Source organism: Paramormyrops kingsleyae, chromosome 1, assembly GCF_048594095.1.
Source record: "Paramormyrops kingsleyae isolate MSU_618 chromosome 1, PKINGS_0.4, whole genome shotgun sequence".
Taxonomy (NCBI): Eukaryota; Metazoa; Chordata; class Actinopteri; order Osteoglossiformes; family Mormyridae; genus Paramormyrops; species Paramormyrops kingsleyae.
In genome coordinates this window covers 49,040,857-49,049,666 of record NC_132797.1, presented here as the reverse complement: position 1 = coordinate 49,049,666, position 8,810 = coordinate 49,040,857, and positions in this window count along the sequence as shown.

Genomic DNA, 8,810 nt, shown 5'->3' with positions numbered 1-8,810 from the left:
AACACCTTAAGACCACCATCCTGACCCGTACTCGTCTTTCATCCCTCGTTCTCTCCTATTGACATCAATGCATTTCTGTCAAAGTTTCCCTATTTGTTCACTGCTCCTCTCACTGCTACAAGACTAAATAAGTACATCAATAATTTATTATTATTCTTCCGTAGATTTTCGGCAATTAATGCGGGTCGTACCGTAGCGTGCAGCCAGGCAATCTATATATCAAAAGTGAGTCCTTGGTTGTGTGAGGTGTGCTATTACTTTTCTGCGCAGAATATGTTACCATGGCGACGTTATTCACGTTCAAACACACTTAAAATCCCATAGGAATGCATTAAATGCTAACTTTTACCTAGCATTAGCCATGTGAATAGTAGTAAGGCGCATCTTTTTTCATGGGAGTGAATGGCCCATTGGCTTCAATGCATTTCAGTCAAAGTTGTCCCACTCGGCCAGCGTTCATACCAGAGCAACAAGACTTGGTATTCAACCTTAGGCCTCATCACCCAACACCCCAAGTCCAACATCTTGACCCGCACTCGTCTTTCATCCCTCGTTCTCTCCCATTGACTTCAATGCATTTCAGTCAAAGTTTTCCCACTGGGCCAGCGTACATACTACAGCAACAAGACTCGGTATTCAACCTCAGGCCTCATCACCCAACGCCCCAAGTCCACCATCTTGACCCGCACTCGTCTTTCATCCCTCGTTCTCTCCCATTGACTTCAATAGATTTTAGTCAAAGTTTTCCTACTCGGCCAGGGTTTAAGCCACAACAATAAGACTCGGTATTAAACCTCAGGCACCATCACCCAACACCTTAAGACCCCCATCCTGACCCGCACTCGTCCTTCACCCCTCGTTCTCTCACATTGACTTCAATGCATTTCTGTCAAAGTTTCATTATTTGGCCAATACTACTGCCACAGCAACAAGACTAAATAATTAAATCAATAAGTAAAAGCACCAGCTCTTCCAAGGTCAGCGGAATAGGCCCATCTCAAAATTTCTTCAGGAATTTTCGTTTCTAGTTATTATTATTATTTATTATTATTCTTCCGTGATTTTCGGCAATTAATGCGGGTCGTACCGTAGCATGCAGCCAGGCAATCTATATATCAAAAGTGAGTCCTTGGTTGTGTGAGGTGTGCTATTACTTTTCTGCGCAGAATATGTTACCATGGCGACGTTATTCACGTTCAAACACACTTAAAATCCCATAGGAATGCATTAAATGCTAACTTTTACCTAGCATTAGCCATGTGAATAGTAGTAAGGCGCATCTTTTTTCATGGGAGTGAATGGCCCATTGGCTTCAATGCATTTCAGTCAAAGTTGTCCCACTCGGCCAGCGTTCATACCAGAGCAACAAGACTTGGTATTCAACCTTAGGCCTCATCACCCAACACCCCAAGTCCAACATCTTGACCCGCACTCGTCTTTCATCCCTCGTTCTCTCCCATTGACTTCAATGCATTTCAGTCAAAGTTTTCCCACTGGGCCAGCGTACATACTACAGCAACAAGACTCGGTATTCAACCTCAGGCCTCATCACCCAACGCCCCAAGTCCACCATCTTGACCCGCACTCGTCTTTCATCCCTCGTTCTCTCCCATTGACTTCAATAGATTTTAGTCAAAGTTTTCCTACTCGGCCAGGGTTTATGCCACAACAATAAGACTCGGTATTAAACCTCAGGCACCATCACCCAACACCTTAAGACCCCCATCCTGACCCGCACTCGTCCTTCATCCCTCGTTCTCTCACATTGACTTCAATGCATTTCTGTCAAAGTTTCATTATTTGGCCAATACTACTGCCACAGCAACAAGACTAAATAATTAAATCAATAAGTAAAAGCACCAGCTCTTCCAAGGTCAGCGGAATAGGCCCATCTCAAAATTTCTTCAGGAATTTTCGTTTCTAGTTTATTATTATTATTATTCTTCCGTGATTTTCGGCAATTAATGCGGGTCGTACCGTAGCGTGCAGCCAGGCAATCTATATATCAAAAGTGAGTCCTTGGTTGTGTGAGGTGTGCTATTACTTTTCTGCGCAGAATATGTTACCATGGCGACGTTATTCACGTTAAAACACACTTAAAATCCCATAGGAATGCATTAAATGCTAACTTTTACCTAGCATTAGCCATGTGAATAGTAGTAAGGCGCATCTTTTTTCATGGGAGTGAATGGCCCATTGACTTCAATGCATTTCAGTCAAAGTTGTCCCACTCGGCCAGCGTTCATACCACAGCAACAAGACTCGGTATACAACCTTAGGCCTCATCACCCAACACCGCAAGTCCAACATCTTGACCCGCACTCGTCTTTCATCCCTCGTTCCCTCCCATTGACTTCAATGCATTTCAGTCAAAGTTTTCCCATTCGTCCAGCGTTCATACCACAGCAACAAGACTTCATATTCACCCTTAGGCCTCATCACCCAACGACCCAAGTCCACCATCTTGACCCGCACTCGTCGTTCATCCCTCGTTCTCTCCCATTGACTTCAATGCATTTCTGTCAAAGTTTCATTATTTGGCCAATACTTCTGCCACAGCAACAAGACTAAATAATTAAATCAATAAGTAAAAGAACCAGCTCTTCCTCGGTCAGCAGAATAGGCCCATCTCAAAATTTCTTCAGGAATTTTCGTTTCTAGTTTATTATGGGCCTATTCATGTAATGAAAGGCCCATATTGTTCTTCACCTAGTAAACTACATTTTGCCAATTTGCGCTGAGCCCGTGAAAGGCACGGAGCTCACTTTCGTGCCAAATCGTAGGGCTTACTTAGCTGCACGGATTGACATATCGATTGTCTCCGTACTTCTTACGGATTGCGTGCAATTGCCTCTCAAAGTCGAAAAATAAAAACTTTATTTATTATTATTATTATTCTTCCGTAGATTTTCGGCAATTAATGCGGGTCGTACCGTAACATGCAGCCAGGCAATCTATATATCAAAAGTGAGTCCTTGGTTGTGTGAGGTGTGCTATTACTTTTCTGCGCAGAATATGTTACCATGGCGACGTTATTCACGTTAAAACACACTAAAAATCCCATAGGAATGCATTAAATGCTAACTTTTACCTAGCATTAGCCATGTGAATAGTAGTAAGGCGCATCTTTTTTCATGGGAGTGAATGGCCCATTGGCTTCAATGCATTTCAGTCAAAGTTGTCCCACTCGGCCAGCGTTCATACCACAGCAACAAGACTCGGTATTCAACCTTAGGCCTCATCACCCAACACCCCAAGTCCACCATCTTGACCCGCACTCGTCTTTCATCCCTCGTTCTCTCCCATTGACTTCAATACATTTTAGTCAAAGATTTCCTACTCGGCCAGTGTTCATACCACAGCAACAAGACTAGGAATTCAACCTTAGTCCTCATCACCAAACACCTTAAGACCACCATCTTCACCCGCACTCGTCTTTCATCCCTCGTTCTCTCCCATTGACTTCAATGCATTTCAGTCAAAGTTTTCCCACTGGGCCAACGTTTATGCCACAGCAACAAGATTCGGTATTCAACCTTAGGCCTCATCACCCAACACCACAAGTCCAACATCTTGACCCACACTCGTCTTTCATCCCTCGTTCTTTCCCTTTGACTTCAATGCATTTCAGTCAAAGTTGTCCCACTCGGCCAGCGTTCATGCCACAGCAACAAGACTCGGTATTCAACCTTAGGCCTCATCACCCAACACCCCAAGTCCATCATCTTGACCCGCACTCGTCTTTCATCCCTCGTTCTCTCCCATTGACTTCAATGCATTTCAATCAAACTTGTGCTATTCAGCCACTGTTCATGCCACATCATCAACACTTAATATTCAACCTTAGGCCTCATCACCAAACGCCTAGCAGCACTGTAGCAACCACCTAGCGATGCCTAGCAACACCATAGCAACCACCTATAATTACATAGCAACTGCATAGCAACCACATAGCAACGCCTAGCTACCAGCTACTGACACCATAGGAACGCCATCCCACAACCTAGCAACCACCTTGCAGCACCTAGCAACCACCTAGCAACACCATAGCAACCACCTAGAATTGCATAGCAACACCATAGCAACCATCTAGCTATGCCTAGCAACCAGCTACTGAGAACATAGCAACGCCTTCTGACATCATAGCAACCCACTTGCAGCACCTAGCAACCACCTAGCAACACCTTAGCAACCACCTAGAATTGCATAGCAACACCATAGCAACCATCTAGCTATGCCTAGCATCCAGCTACTGAGACCTTAGCAACGCCTTCTGACATCATAGCAACCCACTTGCAGCACCTAGCAACCACCTAGCAACACCTTAGCAACCACCTACAATTGCATAGCAACACCATAGCAACCATCTAGCTATGCCTAGCAACCAGCTACTGAGACCTTAGCAACGCCTTCTGACATCATAGCAACCACCTAGCAACACCTTAGCAACCACCTAGAATTGCATAGCAACACCATAGCAACCATCTAGCTATGCCTAGCAACCAGCTACTGAGACCATAGCAACGCCTTCTGACATCATAGCAACCCACTTGCAGCACCTAGCAACCACCTAGCAACACCTTAGCAACCACCTAGAATTGCATAGCAACACCATAGCAACCATCTAACTAAGCCTAGCAACCAGCTACTGAGACATTAGCAACGCCTTCTGACATCATAGCAACCCACTTGCAGCACCTAGCAACCACCTAGCAACACCTTAGCAACCACCTAGAATTGCATAGCAACACCATAGCAACCATCTAGCTATGCCTAGCAACCAGCTACTGAGACCTTAGCAACGCCTTCTGACATCTTAGCAACCCACTTGCAGCACCTAGCAACCACCTAGCAACACCATAGCAACCACCTAGAATTGCATAGCAACACCATAGCAACCATCTAGTTATTTATTATTCTTCCGTGATTTTCGGCAATTAATGCGGGTCGTACCGTAGCGTGCAGCCAGGCAGTCTATATATCAAAAGTGAGTCCTTGGTTGTGTGAGGTGTGCTATTACTTTTCTGCGCAGAATATGTTACCATGGCGATGTTATTCACGTTCAAACACACTTAAAATCCCATAGGAATGCATTGAATGCTAACTTTTACCTAGCATTAGCCTGACTAACCTTGTGAATAGTAGTAAGGCGCATCTTTTTTCATGGGAGTGAATGGCCCATTGGTTTCAATGCATTCCAGTCAAAGTTGTCCCACTCGGCCAGTATTCATACCACAGCAACAAGACTCGGTATTCAACCTTAGGCCTCATCACCCAACACCCCAAGTCCAACATCTTGACCCGCACTCGTCTTTCATCCCTCGTTCTCTCCCATTGGCTTCAATGCATTCCAGTCAAAGTTGTCCCACTCGGCCAGTATTCATACCACAGCAACAAGACTCGGTATTCAACCTTAGGCCTCATCACCCAACACCACAAGTACAACATCTTGCCCCGCACTCGTCTTTCATCCCTCGTTCTCTCCTATTGACTTCAATGCATTTCTGTCAAAGTTTTCCTACTCGGCCAGCGTTCATACCACAGCAATAACACTCGGTATTCAACTTCAGGCCTCATCACTCAACTCCTTAAGACCACCATCTTCACCCGCACTCGTCTTTCATCCCTCGTTCTCTCCCATTGACTTCAATGCATTTCAGTCAAAGTTTTCCCACTGGGCCAACGTTTATGCCACAGCAACAAGACTCGGTATTAAACCTTAGGCCTCATCATCCAATACCACAAGTCCAACATCTTGACCCGCACTCGTCTTTCATCCCTCGTTCTTTCCCATTGACTTCAATGCATTTCAGTCAAAGTTTTCCCACTGGGCCAGCGTTCATGCCACAGCAACAAGACTCGGTATTCAACCTTAGGCCTCATCACCCAACGCCCCAAGTCCACCATCTTGACCCGCACTCGTCTTTCATCCCTCGTTCTCTCCCATTGACTTCAATGCATTTCAGTCAAAGTTTTCCCACTGGGCCAGTGTTCATACCACAGCAACAAGACTCGGTATTATACCGTAGGCCTCATCACTCAACACCGCAAGTCCAACATCTTGACCCGCACTCGTCTTTCATCCCTCGTTCTCTCCCATTGACTTCAATGCATTTCAGTCAAAGTTTTCCAACTAGGCCAGCATTCATACCACAGCAACAAGACTCGGTATTCAACCTTAGGCCTCATCACCCAACACCCCAAGTCCACCATCTTGACCCGCACTCGTCTTTCATCCCTCGTTCTCTCCCATTGACTTCAATGCATTTCAGTCAAAGTTGTCCCACTCGGCCAGCGTTCATACCACAGCAACAAGACTCGGTATTCAACCTTAGGCCTCATCACCCAACACCCCAAGTCCAACATCTTGACCCGCACTCGTCTTTCATCCCTCGTTCTCTCCCATTGACTTCAATGCATTTCAGTCAAAGTTTTCCAACTAGGCCAGCGTTCATACCACAGCAACAAGACTTGGTATTCAACCTCAGGCCTCATCACCCGACGCCCCAAGTCCCCCATCTTGACCCGCACTCGTCTTTCATCCCTCGTTCTCTCCCATTGACTTCAATGCATTTCAGTCAAAGTTGTCCCACTCGGCCAGCGTTCATACCACAGCAACAAGACTCGGTATTCAACCTCAGGCCTCATCACCCAACACCCCAAGTCCAACATCTTGACCCGCACTCGTCTTTCATCCCTCGTTCTCTCCCATTGACTTCAATGCATTTCAGTCAAAGTTTTCCAACTAGGCCAGCGTTCATACCACAGCAACAAGACTTGGTATTCAACCTCAGGCCTCATCACCCGACGCCCCAAGTCCCCCATCTTGACCCGCACTCGTCTTTCATCCCTCGTTCTCTCCCATTGACTTCAATGCATTTCAGTCAAAGTTGTCCCACTCGGCCAGCGTTCATACCACAGCAACAAGACTCGGTATTCAACCTCAGGCCTCATCACCCAACACCCCAAGTCCAACATCTTGACCCGCACTCGTCTTTCATCCCTCGTTCTCTCCCATTGACTTCAATGCATTTCAGTCAAAGTTGTCCCACTCGGCCAGCGTTCATACCACAGCAACAAGACTCGGTATTCAACCTCAGGCCTCATCACCCAACACCTCAAGTCCAACATCTTGACCCGCACTCGTCTTTCATCCCTCGTTCTCTCCCATTGACATCAATGCATTTCAGTCAAAGTTGTCCCACTCGGCCAGCGTTCATACCACAGCATCAAGACTTGGTATTCAACCTCAGGCCTCATCACCAAACACCTAGCAACTGCCTAGCAACCACCTAGCAACACCTTAGCAACTACCTAGAATTGCATTGCAACACCATAGCAACCATCTAGCTATGCCTAGCAACCAGCTACTAAGACCATAGCAACGCCTTCTGACATCATAGCAACCCACTTGCAGCACCTAGCAACCACCTAGCAACACCTTAGCAACCACCTAGAATTGCATAGCAACACCATTGCAACCATCTAGCTATGCCTAGCAACCAGCTACTGAGAACATAGCAACGCCTTCTGACATCATAGCAACCCGCTTGCAGCACCTAGCAACCACCTAGCAACACCTTAGCAACCACCTAGAATTGCATAGCAACACCATAGCAACCATCTAGCTATGCCTAGCAACCAGCTACTGAGACCATAGCAACGCCTTCTGACATCATAGCAACCCACTTGCAGCACCTAGCAACCACCTAGCAACACCTTAGCAACCACCTAGAATTGCATAGCAACACCATAGCAACCATCTAGCTATGCCAAGCAACCAGCTACTGAGACCATAGCAACGCCATCTGACATCATAGCAACCCACTTGCAGCACCTAGCAACCACCTAGCAACACCTTAGCAACCACCTAGAATTGCATAGCAACACCATAGCAACCATCTAGCTATGCCTAGCAACCAGCTACTGAGACCATAGCAACGCCTTCTGACATCATAGCAACCCACTTGCAGCACCTAGCAACCACCTAGCAACACCTTAGCAAACACCTAGAATTGCATAGCAACACCATAGCAACCATCTAGCTATGCCTAGCAACCAGCTACTGAGACCATAGCAACGCCTTCTGACATCATAGCAACCAACTTGCAGCACCTAGCAACCACCTAGCAACACCTTAGCAACCACCTAGAATTGCATAGCAACACCATAGCAACCATCTAGCTATGCCTAGCAACCAGCTACTGAGACCATAGCAACGCCTTCTGACATCATAGCAACCCACTTGCAGCACCTAGCTACCACCTAGCAACACCTTAGCAAACACCTAGAATTGCATAGCAACACCATAGCAACCATCTAGCTATGCCTAGCAACCAGCTACTGAGACCATAGCAACGCCTTCTGACATCATAGCAACCCACTTGCAGCACCTAGCAACCACCTAGCAACACCATAGCAACCATCTAGCTATGCCTAGCAACCAGCTACTGAGACCATAGCAACGCCTTCTGACATCATAGCAACCCGCTTGCAGCACCTAGCAACCACCTAGCAACACCTTAGCAACCACCTACAATTGCATAGCAACACCATAGCAACCATCTAGCTATGCCTAGCAACCAGCTACTGAGACCATAGCAACGCCTTCTGACATCATAGCAACCCACTTGCAGCACCTAGCAACCACCTAGCAACTCCTTAGCAACCACCTAGAATTGCATAGCAACACCATAGCAACCATCTAGCTATGCCTAGCAACCAGCTACTGAGACCATAGCAACGCCTTCTGACATCATAGCAACCCGCTTGCAGCACCTAGCAACCACCTAGCAACACCTTAGCAACCA